Genomic DNA, 20,597 nt, shown 5'->3' with positions numbered 1-20,597 from the left:
TAGAAACAGGGAATCTGAAATCTGGAAACACACTCTGATCACTGCAGGGGCACAAACACCACTGGCATAATGCTAGGAATCACATTAAAAGACCTGTCTCACTTATTACATGCTTAACTGCTTTATCTTCCTGACCTTTTAATTTGTTAAATGTTGAGGAGTCAGTGTATGTAAAATGGTGTTATGGGTAGCTGAGACAAGGCACATAAATATACCTTTTGGTCATTATGATTGCATAACTGATTGCTAGGATTTGACTCAGTGTACTGTACTGATTGTTTTAAGATATCAAGAAATTGATAAATTAAATAAATGCAACAGGCATTCCTGAAGCTTGTTTGAAATGGAGAAACAGCAGGCTAGGAAGGGCTGCTTCCCCCACCTGGATAAAACCAAAGGGCTGAAAAGCAGAGTCAAATCCAACAACTGCCCTTTCAATCAGTCCCCTGGTACTCTGTGTAAAAATTACATCCTGACCTATTTCTGCAGTTGATGCAATTCTGGTATGTTTGATTAAGGTGGCTACTGACAAGATGTGTAAACATATGCAATGTAAGCTAATTTTTGTGATATAACATTTCTACAGTTACAGGCAGCAACAAACTGGCATTTCTAGTGTGGGTTTTTTTTTCAGAACCTTGGAGCTAAACTAGATTTTTATGATGTTAAATTCATCTTTAACAAACATTAGTATTAATGCAGTCTCTTGGTGTAGCAGTAAAATATATTCCTTTAAAAATAAGGGAATAAAAATAGTGCTAATTCTGATTCCTAGTTTCTTGCAACTGAAAAGGCCTTTGATGTCATCATATTCTGCAATGATTTCTGTGTTTTTCTATAACATTTTTCTCCCTACACATGTGGATTTTATATCCTCTTCATGTTGGTATAGCATGAAGTCTTATGTGGAATTTAGAGGATCTGAACTAAATGTAGCTAAAAGGAACTTTTGGATGAACTGCCTGGGATTTGTTCAGATCTGTTAAAGTAATGGGGGAAAGCACAAAAGGATAAAGAAAGAAAGGCCTTAATCTTTGTTCCATGAGTGATAAAGCAGCATCACATGGGTGAAAATTGGCCTGACCTTCACCCACATGATGCTGCTTCTGCCTCAGCCACTCTTTCTTTGCTCTGATTAACTGAAGATAGCCTCTTTCTCTGCAAGGAAAAGTCAAAGAACAAAAAGAAAAAAAAATTCTGTCTTAACTATAAAAGGTTTATTTTTTTAATCACAGTTGGGCTCATACAAGCCAGTTTCTAATCTTATTTTTTTAAGCTAAAAAAGTGCCTTTTTAGAATTTCTTTGGCTCGGTTTCTTTAGCCCCCCCTTCAAACCTCAGGGCCTAGATCTTAACTTGCTTCCCTTGGATGTGCTTTGTTGCTCATCTTCACTTTTACATGATAGCTGTTTGACTTAAATGGGTTGTGCGCCAAAGGATTGCCCCTTGGGGAATGGAAAAACTGGAGGGAGGGAGAGGAAAAGCAGTACTCAGCTGGTTTAAATGGCATGTACAGTATATCTATTGGCAGGGTATTGCCAATGCTCCAAGGAAACTTTCAGCTCAGCTTTTACCACTGAATGCCAGACACTGAGACATGATTTTATGTATCAGATTATCCATGTTCACACGGACTAAAAAATTTACTGCAACACTGTTGTCAAGCAGTTCCTGTGACTAATATTTTTAACAGCAGGACATTTAAAATTTGACAAGGATATAAGAATTCGTTGTCCAGATAGTCAACATGCGTGGAGAGCTGCTAATGTCTTCAAAGGTTTCAAGAGGGCACACTGAAATTAATCTCTTTTGCAATGTGTGCTACATAAATATTTTTGTTACGCTGTTGCAACAGGATCAAAATGTATTTTTAATTGGATGTTAATCTACTAAACATCACTTAAAGTCAGGATTATGTAGGTATATGTAAGTGTGAATGTGTCTGGCTGAGATCCAGTGAATTATTGGCTAAGTCCACAGGCTAGCTTCAATTTGCATTGGTCATTTTTTCCCTTGGGAGCTAAGAATATATGATGCTGTGCAACATAATGGAATGTCATTGTAATGTGCAATGTCTGTTATTGTATTACATATCTGAGATAGGGAATGAGGAAAGACCTCCCCAGCTTACCTACAGCAGGCATCAGGCACTGGAAACACTCTGTATATTACTTAGACGTGTTATATTACGAAATAGCAAATTACTCACTAAGCTCACAGTAGTTTCTAAAATTGAAATCAGACATGCCAATACAAGCATGCTCTGTGTAAGTCTAATGTGACTACTGCTGATTAATTAGTGTTGGAAACAACAAACACCAGTTCGCTCTGTTTAGAAATTTTGCAGCAGCTATGATTTATGAGAACATTCTTAAAATAATACTGATTCTAATTTTGATATGTGAGTATACTGAGTCTAACATCTCTTCTTCTTTGGCAGTGGTTTCAGAAGCAACAGCATGAGTTCTTTTCTGGCCTGGACAGTCTCTGTCTAGCTATATGTCCTCACATGCACAGCTGAATCCATTATTTTTTAGTGATATAACTGAGATTTACAAGACCTAGATTTTGAGTGTGTAGTAGTACTGGTCATACCATCTAAGAATATGTTTCCATTTGTTTTCCTGAGTAAATTGCGCCATTGTGCCCACAGAGTGCCACACAAAATGTTGTGGTTGTAAATATGTTCAGCAACAGTTAGGATTTGGATGCTGATTCAAAGCCCATTGAAGTCAGTGAAAAGACTCCTATTGATTTCAGTGTGCTTTGGCTCCATCACTTGATTCTTTGTTTAGAACTTCTAATGATTATTTAGTACAAGAGGCAATACTATGAGCTTTGGGTGCTGAAGTACTACAGCTAAAAATAAAATTATAAGGAAAGAATCTTTCAGGGGGATAAATTATAATTTCCATAGCAAATTTAAGTTAGCTATTTAACACATATAATAGTCAACACATACACATTTATGAACATTTATGGGGATCCATAAATGCTTCCACAGAACATACAAACACACACGCAGCCCCTCCATACTGATGCAAATCATACTAAGAATTCAAGATATAAACCACAGGAGAGTCCAGTGATATCCAGGATATCTGCAACATCCGCTGGCAAATGCCTCAGAGAGTCTGTAGAGTCCTACTTTCTTCTGAACTGGCCCTAGGAGGCTGGTGGCAGCCCCAGGCCTTGCCAGATGGCATCAGGGTCCTGGTTTGAGGCAACTGAAGGCAACCCTTAGCCTCAGCAGTTAATTACCAATAATGGATTATCAAGGTTCCATATATTTTCTCCATAATCATCCTACAGAATTGTTTTTAAGCTCAGAATTTGATGAACCAGCTGGTTTTAATTTTGTGGCTTGAATCATTATTTCATTAACAAGAGGACAGCATTCATGATGACATATAAAATATTGACGCAATAGGCTAAATTTAAAAAGATGGAACATGCTGAAAACCACATTAAAACAACAAGAATGTGTTTTTATTTAAACCACTAAAAATAATTTAAAATACATTTTTGGTTGAATTGTCTGGCTCTTTTAGTGCTTCCCAGTGCTAAGAGGCTGCTTTCACACACCCAGAAAAGCTCACATTGTGCATATATAGTTCCACCCTCATCAGTAAGAGGCAACATAATTTGGTAAATTCACCTGCTAGTTAGTAGCTATTGACAGGACTAATCTGAAGCCTTCCTCACCATGAGAAGATAATGAGGTCCAGTACTTTTTTAATTTAAAATAATCTGAGCCAGCCATTGTATTTTACTGAAAATGCACGTTTCTACATATTAAATTGCTCTACATACAGCTTGTTTTGTATGACTTTTTCAGTACATGGCAGCTGCCTTAAACAAGTTTGAAAGGGTCCATTATGGTCTTTTGGGTCAAAATTGGTTTTTTCTAAAGTGCCAAAGTACTTAGTTACAGTGAATTGGTAACACAATATCCACACCATAATATGCATATCGTGCATGACAAAAGGCAAATAATTTGTAATCCCCATTTAAAATAAAAGCATAAATACCTACTGTATTCAGCAAATCTGAAATATTCTACCAATACATATTTAAAAGAAACCCGATGTGTTCCTGTGAAAGACAACAATAGTCTGTACTTTTTTTGTGCAACTTCCTGAAAATTTACAGCTCTTTTTAAATTTTTAGGCTTTTTCCGCTTCATTATTAACATGGTTTCACTATTGGAATATATTTTAGGAAGTCAGCAAATTAAAATCTATGTGCAATGAACAGCAATGAAGGCAGGAGAACCTACATTAAGTGTAATCTCTCAGTGCAACAGAAGTTCAGATCAGAATGGTGTCTCATCCATCTTGGAGTGCCCATTTCAGGCTGTCACTCACACCAGGAGTGTGGTGGTGACTGCTGTAGCTGTACTGTATGTCCACAGCACTCTCCTCCTTCATACAGTCCTTACTTGCCACAGATTTACTCCCTCTGCCTGGTGTTTCTCACAGACTTTTATTGATAACATATATAAACACCATCCCTCCTTCTGTTACATTTGTTCAGTGATCCACGTGCAGTATACATAATACAGGGACCTGCATTCATTTGCAAAGCCTGAAGATATTGTTCATTATGTTTTATGTGCCAGAATAGATAAAAATTATCCCCAGAAGGGTGCATGTTTAAACTGGCAAAGAAAGATGATTGACATCTACCATAAGTACTTTTGTCAAAGCTTTGGCGTGTTATCAGTTTGCAGAGCTATTCTAATGAACAGTGCCCATACTCACCAGATGTGCTATCAAGAATATGCCAGATACTTGCAAAATTCTGCTGCAGCCTTAATGCCAAATTTGTATGACACAAACAAGTCAGGCTACAAGTTCTGCTAGATAAATTTGATTGGATAAAGAGTTGAGCCTAAAGGGTCAAAGAATGTAAATAATTCTAGGCAGGAGCCTACCCTCCTGGCTAATTTCACTAAATGTGGATTATTATCTCTGTGCTCAAACACTAAATTGCCTTGGATAAATTTGCAGCTTTAATACTGATGCAGGCAGAAGTAGAAAATGCTTAATTAAAATAAGGTTTTATATCTGTATCTCAGAAATTAAAAAACTACAGTATTTAATATTCCTGTTTGTTTATCCTTTTATTCCCAAGTGCCCACTGCTAGCTCACAAACATTATTGTTTACATAGGGTAAAAGAACAAGAACTAAAACAAAGTCTGTCACAAACACATCAGGGAGGAATTAATTCTTTCAGCTTTCAAGACACCAAGAGCTTGGCAGAGGTTTTCAGCAATGCCTTTAAGTCCCAGTTTTGAAATAAGTACATACAGAGAGCTTTCTAAATTCCCAGCACATGGCAGGCTTGTGCTTAGGCTGGGTTCACATCTGCTCTGACTACCTGAAGTCTGCACAGCAGCAGAAGATATTGATGAAAATCTTAATTTCTCCTGTGACTTCATCAAGTATTCCCTAGCCACTCATCATTCAGCTATGCCTTTATGAACTTCCAATGTTTTAAGTATAAAACACCAAATAAATTATTTTAATTAAGTAATTAATACAAAATATTTTGTTAAAGTTTAATTCTTTTGGGGGCTGTTGGGACTGATATGTTAGAAACAAAACATCAGACTTTTGTTTGGCTTTGTTCCAGGAAGCAGGTACCATATATTTGTGGATTCAGGTAAGAGCTGTTACACAAACTGGGGATATTTTCATTTCATTTCCTTGAGAATCTACTATAAAATTCTGAAAAATTTAACTAGATTCTCATCACTTTCTTATCAAACTACCACCAATCATCCAAACAGAGATTTTAGATAATTGCTTGAACAATATTGAAAATTGGCCCAAGGAAATATACACTTATTTAGTAATATTTGCTTGCAATGATTCCTCCACAGTGTCCCTTGCAAAGTGAAGCTAAAGAAGATCATAGTTTTTTTAATAGAGACTGTACATCTGCCAAAATATTCATTTAAAAGTTTCCCAATTCCTTCTATGGACTTAGGAAAATCCCCCACTGCCATGGGATAGTAAATCCCATGCTGCAGATGTCTAAGAGCACTGTTTGTACTAAAACATGCACTGCCCATGATTTCAGGAGTGCCCAGATGCTCTCAGTCATGTGGAAGAGTTCATTTGGCCAGTGTCTTCCCACTTGTCCTTGCCATGGGAGGGAGATCCTCCCTTATGGCCTTGGGGACCCAGGGGCAGCACTTCCACCAGCTTCATGTCTTCCTTCCCTCTCCCAGAGTTACTGTGCATTCATACAGAATGATACTTTCAGAGTGCAAGTGAATAAAACACCCCAAGTCTATCAGAATGTGTGTCAAAATTACAAACACAGAGGTTGGTATATATGCATGCTAATCATTTCTAGTTATGCATGAAGTTAATTTACAAAAGAAGATTTACATTATTTTAATGGCATTCTCTACAAATAATATTCAATTATTTCCGTTTGGTTTTTATGCCTTTTTATGTTTTGCTCATTTGGAGATGTGTATTCATTTGCTTTATCAATAATATGAAAAATTAATGGAGCTCTTATTAAGGTTAAAAGCACCTTAGAGAAGTCATCACTTGTCAGCTCTGTTTTATTGCTACGATTACAACAAAGTTGTGTTGCTACCACTTGGCAAAATAGTTACTCCCTTTTCCCTGGAAGATTTCAGGTTGCTTTCCTGCTTTTGCTCCTGGAAAGGAGCATTTGGAGCTGTTCCTTAGAGCTGCACTTGGAGAGCAGCACAGAGGAATGGCATCCATGTGTCCTCCATGCCCGGCATACCTGGGAAATCCCAGCCTCTTCCTCATGCCCTGGGCACACAGACACTCAGACTCTGCCAGCTCCTGCAGCTCTGCTCCCCCAGCAGGACCTGCCAGGCTCCCACCTTCTACATCTCTCCCCCCATGCAGACACCACCAGCCCTGGCTGTGCTTGGCCCTATCTCTTCCTGAGCTCAGCTGGACTCAGTTTGCTGGCCTGAAACAGTGGAATAAATCTCACAATTTTTCCTTTATGAGGTCTAATCCTTCCTGTTTCTTGAAGGTGATTTTCCTGTTGATATCTGAAGACGAATGGCAGGATAATACCCATGTGAAATATAAGTGGACAGCAGCATCAGATCAGAAGGGTAGTGAGAAGAGAGAGAAAGGAAAATGATGACAGGGCACTTTTTGTTAAGTGCTGATCCAGTGAAGAGGGTCTCTCTCTGGCTAATGCAATTTAGTGATAATTCTTTGGAAAGGAGAAAGGACTCTTTCACAGCTGTATCAACAATAGCCACTCTCTTAAAAAAAAAACAGCAGCTGACTTGACATGTCAAGCATCACATATTTGGCTATGAAAGCAAAGCATAAGCCATGCTGGCCAATAGCACAGACTTGGAATGATGCCACTGAAAAGCTGGTCTGTAAACTGATGCTACCTTATTTCTTGAATTCTAAGAGGGCTTGCTGAGATTTAACAGCAATGCAGAACTACCACATTCCTCATAGATATTTCTTTTCTTGTTACATGAGATCCATGCATGAAGTGAAAAAGAGCAAATGAACATCAGGTTTACATCACCACTGATATGTGAATGATTGATCACCCATTAAATCACATACAGAGCCAGTAACAGCACACGGGGTAGTGTTAAAGCAAAATGTTTGATATTCTGTGCTCTAATTAAACATGGAAATAATATGATGCAGTCTGTATTGTAAATGTTATTGCAGATTATAGACCTAGAGGAGAGGTGTTATGCCACCTTTATAGCCTCCAGTTCCTGGAGACTGACTTAGAGCTGCCTCAGGGCTGCCCTAAATTACACCAGTTGGTAATGACTCCCAAAGGGCTGCTATGCATCCAGTGGTTGCTGGAGTGTAAAGTACTTTGGCTATGCCAGCAGCCCATCATTTCACAATGGAGGCTGCGAGCAGCTGGCATAGTGCTTGGAGGAAATCCCCAAGTAGTGGTTTAAGACATTTTTCTAACACTTTTTGTCATGAGAGTGATATAAAATAAAGGCCAGATTTCACAAACACACAAGGGTTTTTTCATTTTTATTTAAGCATCTGTAGTTGTGGTTTGATAAACTTGGAGATGATGGTTTCTATAGGATTTCAGAACAGGTATCAGCCTAATATTGCTTCAGCTTGGCAGCATTCCAGGTCTCTGTTCTGGCCCCGATTCCCTGCCCGTGCAGTGTAGCACCACCAGCTGTCAAAGGCATATTCCTGATTTACATCTGTGTTAGCAAAAGTAGAACTGGATTTCCCCTTTTATATGAAAGCTTTTCACTTCAGGCCTATATTTCACTCTTTGCTGGAGCTGCCAAAACACCAGTTTGGTACAGAAGACCCTTTGAGTACATTTCTCTGTAGATTGTTCTAAAGCTGTGCCTATTCAGGCTGAGGAGAGATGGGTGCAGTTTTTTCTGTACAGTGTGTGGGCTGTGCCAACCATTCTTACACAAATATCTCAAAAGGTCAGCTATGAAATTATTACTTAATACTGGCAGTTTGGAAGTTGAATTTTCGTCTATCTTTAGGATGTTCTTAAGTGAACATCCTAAAGACAGTAACTGTCTGCTCACAGCAGAAACTCATGACTCTCAAACCAAGCTAATGCAGTCCAAAACTCAGCTGATGACAGTGTTTTCAAAACTCTGAGGCAAAAAGCCACCACTTATGATCTTACTAACTGTTCTATGAAACACAGGGAAAAATAAAGTAATTGACAGAGATATACACAGCACAGAAAAGTAACCCCCTGGGAAGCTACCCAGGGAGATGGAATTACCAGTTCTGTACTAAAGATATCTCTTAAAAAATGTCCATAAGCCCAAATAACATCAAGGAGAAAAATGATCTTTTGAAATGTCCCAGGATGTGAACTCATAAAGGACTGACTTTCCATTTAAGTGGAGAAAGGTGAGTGTGCATGCAAGGACTAGGCTGTAACCTTCTTAAAAGGAAGCAAAACATACCATCCCCTTCTCTTCCACCAAGTCTCCCCTTTGAGCTAGTGCTGGCTGCAGGTATGCACAGAGTGGCAAAAGGTCAAGAGGAGGATGGATGAAAGAAGCTAATACTGCATTTTCTCTTTTCCCTACCTGTACATCCTCTGTGCAAGGAGGACATGGTCTAAAACTTCTATCCTCTTCCTGGAAGGTTCAGAAAGCTATGAGAAAACTTCTTTAGTGCTCTGTACATATTCACAGATAGACACATGATTTCTAAAAAGAAATTGAATAAAGTGAATCAGAAAATCATAGAATTAAATATAGTATAATGATCAGAAAAGGGGATCATCTAGCCCATCATTTTGCCTGAAGGCAGGATTGATTTCAGACCAGTAAATTCTGATAGTCATTCCATTTTTTTAATTATTAAATGATTTTAATATTAGTAGCACCTGTTACTATCCTCTAAGCAAAGCATTTGGTGCTTAGCTACTATTTCTGCAACCTGAATGATATCACCATATTAGAATTAATACAGGCCGAATACTAAGGGTCTGTCACAGTCTTAATATGCTTCATTCTTTCACTAGATCAGTTCTGGAGGTTGGAAAGAAGCCTAACTAAACTTAAGTGGGTTGTATTCCACATATCAAAGGATCCTGCCCAAAATTTCTGTTCAATTTTACAGTGTAAACTTGGCATAAACCCTTGGAAGGCCAATATTTTACTCCACATTTCCAACAAAGCTGGAATATAGTACCTGAGGACAGGAAACTCTTTTGCTGTGATGTAAAACCCACAGATTTTTCTCTCCTGTGTACTTGCAGAATTTGTTCTTGAAAGCAGCAAGGCTGGGATGGACAAATACGTAATTAAAGGGAGCTAAATCAGGAACAATAAGAATAAATGCCATTATTTTTACCATAGTCCTTGGGAGAAGCTAAGGTAGAGATGTAGAAAGTCAGTTACTGTGATGCACTTCACTTAGCATGGGTTCATGCAGTGCAAAGAGCTTAATGTCTGCAGCTGAGCTGGCCTAATGGGCAGCAGTTGTTATCTGTGGAAATGGAGTCTGTGAGAGGCAGCCTGGCTCTCCTCCTGTCTCTGATGGCTACTTCTAACTTATTTTGCTTAATTTTCATCCAAAAAAAGCCATCGTCTGACTGGCCATCCCAAACCTGAATTTTGCAGTCTGAGCCATTGGTGAGGGTTTAGTGAGGAGAAGGAGGGAGAAGAGGGGGAGTCTGCAAAATAAATCTGGGACTGGGGACAGAGGGGAGCTGCTGAAAGACCCATGCACCTGACCAGCACCCACATTTTTACAATCTTTTCATCTAGCTTTTACACATCAATGTATCCATATGTACAGCTAGCTCCTCCTACACTTATTTCCCTCCCAAATAACCAGAATCTGCTGTAAATCTTCTAACAGGCTAGCATAGACCTTTGCATGCTGCCTTATACCACAGATTGAAAACTCTTTCCCATTCCACCTGTCTCACAGCAGCCCCACAGGTGCTGAAAAGCTCCTGCAGCCAAACCAAATGAGAATAACCCCACCAGTGCCCCACCAACCACTCCATGTCCTGCCAGCTTTGCAGACTGGTTCATAGTTGATATTCACCAGTAATTCATGGCCCTTTTAGGACACCAAGCATAGGAAATATCTTATTCTAACCAGAATAAGGGACTCCCAGGCCTCTGTCCTATCTAAGAAGGCTTTAAAGTAGGAAAAAAGGTTGCCTGTATTTTCTTGCTCCATATACAAAGGCAGGAGTATAAACTTACCTCTGTGGAAGAAAGCATTCAACTTAGAAAAAGTACTGTGAAACCCATCATACTAATCACCATAAACTTGCAATTTCTCAAGGCAAACACTTATTTACCTGATCTAAATTGATCTAGTTTAATAAGAATCTCATTTATTATTTATGTGCTTTATTTAGCACATGAGGAAGCTGAGTAACTAAGTAAGGAAGTTCACACAGCAAAAACTTATTACCTGTTATTGCTATTCCTTGACAATTTTGATGTTTGCATGCTGTGTATGTTTACACAAAAAGTCAGACTCTCCAACATGATAATGTGAATTTAACAGAAATGTTGCTGGCTTCATTATTATTGTACAGCAAAATACTGCTATGCAAGGTTTAAGTATGGACAGTTTGTAAGAATGAGGTCACAAATACTAATACTCCATGGAGTTGCAACAGAAATACAGTGGTCTGGTAGCTCTAATTTTCTAGATCCTGACAAGGCTTGGATAAACTGTGAAAAGAAAAAAGCACTTTTATTTCAGTCCATGTAGAATTAAGGCATTGTTTACTTCACCCCCCCCCCCTTTTTTTTTTTAATGGTGGGTTTCTTATCAAAAAAGATCAGCTTCAATCTTAGGTCACCATTTGATATTCCCATTGCATGGGTGTCTTTGTGTAAACACAGAGTGAAGCTCAGCCCCATTTAACAGATGGAAGTGGATTCTAAAGGTTGAAGTTCTACCATCAAAACTCAAATCTGCAATTTAATAACATGCAATTTAATAACGTGAAATTCCTACACCAGGCTGAATCCTGGCATAGGTGAGCAGGATCCAGGAGGCAAATCTAAATAAAACCCTTTGTCAACAGCAGCAGCACACAGATTTGAATTGGACTGGTTGTTTCTCCAGGAAGGAAGATCTGTGTTTGAGATTGCTCCTTTGGGGGGAGCAGGTGAAGGGAGGTGGAGCAGATGTGGCACAACATTCTGGGGACATTGTGGGAAAAAGGGTTTGCCAGTCATAGCAAAGGGAAGATGCTGCTTGTTTTCCCGAGTGTCCTGCAAAAGGCTGCTTGAAAAGTGCAATGATTTTTGACAAATTGTCAAAATCTTTGAGGTGGCTCAGATGCTGTCAGAGCATTTTTCTCTCACCTCACACAAAGCTTTTCAACTCCTCCTATTTTAACAATCCTAACAACAAAAATTCATCAGATATTCTTTTGCTATTTTAAATGGCTATTGTTTCACTGTATTTAATCATTAAGGAACCAGAAGGGACCCATTTCATTGAAAAATGTTCGTTTGGCCCTTTGTAAACAGCAACTTGGAGCATTTTAACAGGCTCTTCAAACTGTTTGGGCAGAAATAAAGCAGCATCTGGTTTGAAGCACACTTTCATATTGTATTGTTTATGTTGATAGCTTAAGTTCTTTGCTGTGCATTGTTATTTATGACAACTGAATGTAGAACATTTTTGATTCAAAGTGCTTTCATTCTACAGCATGGGAATAAGGCAATCAAAGCTGAGGTGACTTGACTGATTTCATTTAGGAGTTGGATTTCAGCAGGGCTATTAGTGCTGGAGAAGGGAGGGGGAAGGAAAGGATGGAGCAGGTAACTAGGGGATACAAATTAAAAAGGGTGAGAAATCTGGGAAAGAATCCTGCTGATGGTATGGACTATATGAGAAATTTCCAAGAGTCACTAAAGCCATGGGAAGAAATAGGAAGAATCTGTCCAAACAAAAAGGCAAGAATTCTATGTAGATGTTCCTTTTATTTTTTTTTTTAACTGGGAAACTTGCAAGAAGACATAAATGCTTCAATTCTCTTGTCCCCTAAGCCAATAAAACACACAAAAATACATACATTTTAAAAAAATATATAGTTGTGTTTTCTGTATTATTTCAGAGTTAAGCAGCAAACCAAATAATGCATATTATAAATGTAAAATGAGTCAAATGCCAAAGTAACAGTGAAAAATAAATAACCAAAAATAATATGGAGTTATACCAATAGTAGCAGAACTGTCCCATGTCAAAGAAAGTCCCTAAAAAGGTTTTTCAGGACACCTGTTTTCACCAGACATTACCTATATGTTAAATATATATACATAAATTTAATAATATAGAATTATCAAAATTATCAAGTATTAAATATATAAATAAATTAATTAATCAAACTTAATGTTGATATTCCGTTAATTGTAAAACTTGGAACAATAAACTGTTAAAGAGCAAAGTTTATGGTTATTAAAGGCACATTAAAAGCCTCTATATGCTTATGAGGGAGTGCAGTAAAAGTACTCAGGTTCTAAGGAAATATGTTTTCTAAATATTCCAGGGACAGGAAGAGGTTTGGAAACTCTAATAAGCACTTCACATTTCCAAAGCAGCTGAGAAAGACATTTATGATTCTGACTTTTCTGTTTAATTTATTCTGTCCCATGTTTCTATTTACTGCACAAAGTGCTGGTTTTGAAGCCAGAGCAGCTCAGTTAATTTGATTTCAGAGCTATTTCCCATAGATCACCCACTAGAACAGAGCTCCTGTGAAAGCAAGCAGAAGCCTGACTAGCCCTAGTGCTTCCTCCAAGGCTATATGTTATTTTCTTAAAGACTCTTATTAGATTTTCTGTTTTCATCTGTGCTCAGCAATTCAGAATCAGCAGTATTATAGTCAAAGAGGTATAATGCAATTAAATATTTTTTCCTGTTGTAATAGTAGCATCTTCAACTTGTGGTTTGACAGAGCTTTTTAGTCAGGGTGAATTAAGCACTGTATGCCTCTTTTGCCTGTTCTCCCCTCCAGACTTTGGCTCTCTGCTATTTAGTTCCTCTCAGGCTGTTTTCCTTTCATTTGCCTTATTAGTAGGTAGGTCAGTAGCTGATGCCACCTACTGTGGGCATCCAAAGGCTTTTCTTTTGTTTCCTTTTTTTTCCCCAAAAGCTTGAGAAGTTGCCACTTTCTTTAGTAGTGATTCACAAAAGATATTAAAAAATAATTTAAATCTCTTGTTAGGAAAAGGCTACTGCACCTTCCTTTACAGCTATGTATACACCTTTCTTTAAAGCATGTGTAGTCCTAGTGCCTCATCCAAATATCTTAAGATGGCAAAGGTAAGTAAAAATCCAAATGGGTTATGGATATATGACATATCAATTAACATATTTCCATTTTCAGGGCTCTTTTTGTCTATAATAGTGTGGTGATTTTTTTTACCTTCCTCTATTCAGAAAGCCCTGGAAGCTGGGGAAGGTCAGACCTTGGCTGTGTTATTAAGACAGAGGGACAAATTGGCATCCATATATCAGATCTGCACTGCCTCCCTTGAGTATTTTTCCAGGAATCTGAACAAATGCAGAAGATAATGTTGTACTCTGGGTAATGCTTAGCTGTAGAGGCAGTATGTACATGTGCATGTGTACATATCTCAGCAGGAACAAATAAACTGTTGTAAGAAAATGCCATTAGTATAGAGGGGAAAAGAAAAAAAAAGGGTTAGTATGAAATGTCTTCTCAAATGCTGGAATGACCAGACAGGTCCTGCATGTGTCTTTTTACTTTACAGTCTAAGGTAACTCAGAATTTTCTGATACTCCACCATTCTTGTCTTTAATGCTCTGGTGTCATTATATCTGTCCCTTTCAGTCAATCATTGGCTTTGAGAGTGGTCCCACTAATGCCCTTTTTCTATATTACCTCCTTTTTTCTACTGGCTACTATCTTATAACATCCTCTGAGTTCAAATTTGAAGCTCTCTTCCCCTGGCTTTCTTCTACTCATGGGCAAACTATGCAGCTATTACTCTGTACAGGATCACTCTTATCCTGCTTAACTTTTGAATGATTGCCCCATATCTATCCTGTTCTGTACAGTATTCTTTAATCATGCAGTCTGTTTCTCTGCTTCTATTGCAGCCCTTGTTTTGTCCATTTCTACACCTAGTTTTTGCCAGCTGCCATTGCTCCAGTGCAGTTGATATAGGCATAGCTACAGAGTACAATTAATGGCTTGTTGCAGATTTAAGAGATTATTTTGGGACATACCTCACACATTTATATTCTCTCCTAAAAAGAGGTTGTTGACTCCAAAGAGTTAGCATTACTAAATTTGTACTAATGTATTAATCTCTGAAGTTCGTGGATGAGTTTCTGAACTTAAATCACTGATGCAAAATGTGAGGGTGGAGATCTCCAAATGACAATTTCGATAAATTTGTTAGTGAGAATCACTCCATGAATTGAATTTACTGATACTGGAATGACAAGAAGCACCACACCTAATTCATTAGGTTAAATTTTTAGAATTATTCTGGTGATTTCCAGTCTGTACAATCATGTTCCCTCCTCATTTTGCTGGTTTTCTTGCACTTCAAGCCCTGGAAAACAGCTGCACAATTCAGTATAGATGCCCAGTGGTGTGTGGCCTCTGGAAGGCTTTCACAGTCATAACCATCTGCTCTGCATGTCAAACATACCTAGCCAAGCAGCTACTCTGCTGCACGACCAAACCACTGTCAGGAATTGTTTATGCAGCAAAACCAGGTCTAAAGCACAAAATAGTGCTCAGATAAAAGTAAGTATGCATACTCAAAGCTCTTTTAGTAGACAAAAACTTTGTCATGTGCAGAGAAATTGCAAAGGAGTAATGAATAGCCCTGTAATACAGCACAAATCAATTCCTGTAATAGCAAAGGTCCATTCACCCTGCTGCATTCCCTCCTTCCCCTTCCAAACTGAAGCTATATTCAGAATACCCATGCAGAATGACCACAGCTGCTACTACATCAGTGTAAACAAAATTGCCCCAGCCTGTTTACAAATGTGCAAGATGCACTTGGTTATGTGTGTCTGAACATAAGCAGAGCCATAAACATGTATGCAATCAAATCAGTTGCAATGTATTGCAATACATCCCCTGTCCTGACTGGTTTTCAGTATTTCTATAGATAGATAGATAGATAGATAGATAGATAGATAGATAGATAGATAGATAGATAGATAATCTCCCTATTTCATGCCTCTCATTTTATGCATCCTAAACTTTTTATTCCACTTTATAATCTCATTTTATAGCATATACAATGTTCTCATCTTTTGAACACTTCAGGAGGCTCTAAGCAGCATCTCGTCTCCCAGAAACTCACAAACATAACAATTCAGATTTCTCTGTTGCTTCCTTACTTATCACTTTAATGTTTCTGTTTGAAATGAAACTGAGAATAAAAGCACTCCAAAGTGAATCCACTCCAAACACTCCAAAGTGAATTAACTTGGACATGTAGATGTTCTCTCACGATGCTTTTCGCTTTGGGGACTGCATTTGTTAATTTTCTGTATTTTTTCCTCTCACTCAATTTCATACAAATTTTGCTAAATTTTAAATTTTCTAAAATTATTATATTTCATTTACTAAGGAACAGAGCAGACATATTTTCAAGAGCATTTACGCAATAAAAATTATGTCTTCAGCTGATTCTGAATTTTCCATGAGGTGCTTCTTTCAGTTTTCGGAAATGTTGTACTGTGGCTTCCAGGAAAGAACTTAAGAAACTAAATTGTTGCTGTTGGTTGGAAATGAGGGTCCAAAATTCTCATTTAGAAAGCTTTACTTGCAAATTCTGAGCACCACCAGTCACTTTATCATTTTCATTGTGGTATTCCTGTAAACAAGAAGCTTGTCACGAAGACAGAGCTGGGACCAAACTGAAATGCAGAGAATAGAAAACTTGTACTTCTGATTCACTGTGAAAAGTTGAGTTACTGAAAAAGAAAATTGAATTGGCAATGCACAGTTCTGTTCTGGCTTATTAGCAGAAACACCAAAGGCTACTATCCTGTTTCTACCAGTACAACAATACTTTGGACAGTAGGTGTTTGCATTTCTTGGGTTTGGAATCTTGACAGCTGTTGTTGCCAGATCCTGCCTTCTTGCATTGCCTTTGACACTGGAAAAACATAACCACAGCAGGTTTAATTTTACTGTCTTATAAGGAGAAAAAAATCACTTAGAATTACTTTTGGATTTTCATTAATAAGCTCAATAATCTCTTAAGAATTCTTTGGCAAAGCAACCAATAAGAATGAAGGGATTACAAACTTTAGGTTTTAATGAGAATTGGTTGTTTGTGGTTTCTCTTGTTCTGCCACAATCTATCGTCAGAAGAATGTGTATTAAGATTTCAGTGCCTAGAATCACAAAATCAAAGTGTGGTATTTGCACTACCCATGTAGCTTTGAATTGGACTAGTCAGATGAATGGTTTTAAATGTGCACATTTGATTTTGTTGGCCATTTTTCCCTTTGTTTTTAGGCAGCACAGATTTTGAGGAAGGAATTCAGTGGCCAGCTGCCCAAATTAAAGAATAGTGAAAAGATCAAAGTAGTGCATATTGCTACTGTGGTAGTTATTAGCATTTGTGATACCTTTTTCTCATGACAGAACAGAAAGTGGCATAACATCAATCTTGTTTTGTTAAAAAATAATAAAATGGGGAATTGGTACAAGTACAGCTGTTTTCATTATAATCTCAAGAAAGTAATGTCAGAGTCCTCTTCAGAGGCTGTAATGAAAGGAGCTTTGAAGAGCTGGGGTATTCTTCTGTTAGTCACAAAGGTACTGTACACAGTAATTCCTTTTCTTAAGAAATGGCCGTTCCGTTAGCCCAACAGGAACTGATCACGAGGGTCCCACTATTGCTGAGATGGGGTCATGTAGAGTGGAAATATGAGCTCTGTAACCCTTGACCCCTTTCCCTCTTTATTTCGATTCCTTTAACAATGCATGGTTGGCAGACAAAAACAATGGAAAGTTCCAATCTCTTTTGTTTGGCTTGGGAAAAACTCAAGCCAGCTCAGTTTTGTTTTTACCTAAAAGTATGTCTGGGTTTCAATTAAAAGGAGCTACTTTAAGTTTGCTAGTCTGTGAAACTTTGAAAAAAGCCATTGTTGCCCATCCATGATCTAAGCAACAATGAGATACAGATTCTCACAGTGTGTCACAGTAAAACCATGTCTCAGTTCTAACTGCAGAGGCTAAGAAAGGATGGGGTGCTAGCAAGATGCATTTTTGAGCTACATACCCATTCATGTCTACTTATTAAATCATTACTTTTAAAATTGGACATAGTATTTTAGAAGGTCTGTGCCAAGGAAATACTGGCGAAAGGAAGAACCACAAACAGCACAGTTACAAGAACTGGTACAGCTTGGGAGTTTAGCAGGTGATGCCCTCAACCAACTGTCCCTTGTAGAAATGTCATAGGTTTTATTGCAGAGGGACTGAGAAGTCAAAAGTAGTTGATTCAGGACTCTTAAAAAACCAGACTTTATTACTGGATTTATATTATAATCTAAGATTAATAACACCTATTTCTAATCTGCTCAGAGTTTTATGAACAAATGCATTATTTTACAGGTCTAGACTCATGCAGAGGTGACTATTTAACTTCATATTTTCTCTCATTATTATACAACTACTCAGTGTCTCTTTTATATCATACCTAGGTTCATTAAGCAGTGATTTCTTTTACAAACACCTCCTCAGGGTCAGCTGATAAAGAATTGGTCCATTCTAACTCACTGTTAATGAGCCTTTGAAAGAACCTTGAATGATGAAGGAACATTCAGCTGTAAGAAGTTTCCAGTGGAAATTTATAGTAAACACACACATTGCAAATCACCTGCAGAGAACTGTATTAGCTGACACCAATTTGTCCAGCACAAATTTGTCCAACACAGTGGGTATGATGAAATAAAGGAAGAGCACAATTGAAGTCCTTATCCTATTAAAACATCCATGATTTTTATAAAGTCAGCAGTTTATCTGTGCTCCCTTTTGGTATTTACAGTTTTCAGCTCTGGGTCAGTCCCCAGCTATATGACCTGAAAATGTAGATCTCCTCCTGGTCTCCCTGCCAGAGGAGGCACTGGGAGACCCTTCCTGTGAAAAGCATTTCAAGTGCTGCATTTTCAAATAGAGTGCAAAGAACTAAGCTATGAAGCAGCAATATATATATTGCAGGATATATAATTACAGCTTTTGAAGGACCACAACCAAATACTTTGAACAGTTTGTAATTTGTAGTTTTAATTATGCATTTCCAGCAAATATACTTATTCAGCCTTTGTTAGCTAAGGATAGCTCTGTAAAAGCATTACTCTCCAAATTGTAACTATTTTTTTTTTTTAATTTTCTTACAGTAAAGTTTACTTTTGCTTTCTATCATTCTTCAACCCTAAAATTAAGAATAATTGCTTGATGAACTTGATGAACTTTTGCAGTTCAAAAGCAGTTCTTAAGATTAAGTTTGCAGTATCACACTGTGTTTTCTGTTCCACTGATAGAAAAGAATTTGTAAGATGCAGCTCTGAGGAAGAAGTCACTAAAAAACAAAGTTTCAAGTTGAATTACAGTACCCACCCTTCTTACAGTTTTGTCACTGGAGTAATGATAATTTAATTTAAATCCAATTATAGAGAAATATTTACAGTAGGGATTACTAAACTTAGGAGTTGTTTCAGTTTCAAACTCAGCCTGACAAGAATATTATGGCTAAACCTAATCTAGCTAAAAAAGGTTTCCTAAGTTCCTTTTGAATAAGACAAAGCATTAAACTTGTTGGTCATTGCCAACCACTTGACCAGCTTCAGGAAAGAAAAAAGTTTTTGTTTTTAAAAATAGAGCTAAATAAAAGAGGAGATGGAGTGGTCCACCTTCTCTGTGGGTGCTGAAAGGAAAACATTTTTTACCTTATCCACACAAAACTGAGGTACAGAAGCTAAAGGTACCTCAAGTAGGGAATTTCTGCAGGCACACACATTTCTTGTCCAGAAGATTACCACCTAGAAAGTAAATTCCTATATAATGTGCAATTCTAAATATTATCATATTGGTAACACCCAGCAGTTTGATCAAAGCCCACACATTATTATCGTGTTGATTGAAATAGAAGTTATCTCTTTTTTTCTTTCTCTTTATTTAATTTTTTCTTTTTCTTTTATTTTTTTTTTTTTTTAATTTTTGAATTTAGGGAGACTGTGGACCAAATTTCCTCCTAGATGTGTGCATGGCTTCCATTGTCTTTTGTGAAATTTCTGCATAGGCCTCTGTAGGCACAATTTAGCCTGGTGCATGGTTCCGATTCCCCCTGTATTCCTCTAATGTTCAAAATCTTAAAGATTATTTGGAAATAATACATGAAAGGGAAGACAATATCTGGAAAAGGACAGAGAACAATTATTCTCTGTTTCAAGGGTGAATTGCCTTAAGTGAGCAGAAATCAGTCACAGGAGGCTGCTTGCTTCACTTATTTTTCTAACTGCTCTAGGCAAATAAAGATTAAGCCATTCTTTTATCAGGAAAGCCTTCTCCCCAGTATAAAGACACAATCAATCTAAATTGAAGGAAACTAAGATGCACAGAGGGTTTGTTGGGCAAGTTTAGGCTGTATAATGACAGAAAAGTGTAGGGTTAATTTTTGATCTATATTTTACTTCAATATGTTCCTCAGAAATTGAGGTCAAAGATAAACACCTGAAATGTTTTATGAAAATTTACTGAATAGTTGACAAAATGTATAAATTTTCTGTAGAGAGTCTGCTGTAAAACATGGGCAGCCAAAGTACAAGCTCAGCTTATTTTCACATACAAAGTCAATTCAGGATGGATAAAAATAATTTACCCTACATTGAACCACTGAAACCCTTAATCAAATTTAATCCTGTTTCCCTCTTTTGAAAATCTCAACCAAGTTGTGGTTCAGAGAGAAGGCAAACAGTTCCAGTAGCCTGGGTTGTCAGGAAAGATTAAAAAGGCTAAATCTTATTTTTATACAAGTCTGTACAAGTTCATGATTTTGATAATAAGTAGCATGCATTATGCACAACAATATCAGATT

Source organism: Oenanthe melanoleuca, chromosome 9, assembly GCF_029582105.1.
Source record: "Oenanthe melanoleuca isolate GR-GAL-2019-014 chromosome 9, OMel1.0, whole genome shotgun sequence".
NCBI classification, from domain to species: Eukaryota; Metazoa; Chordata; class Aves; order Passeriformes; family Muscicapidae; genus Oenanthe; species Oenanthe melanoleuca.
This window is presented reverse-complemented; position numbering follows the sequence as displayed.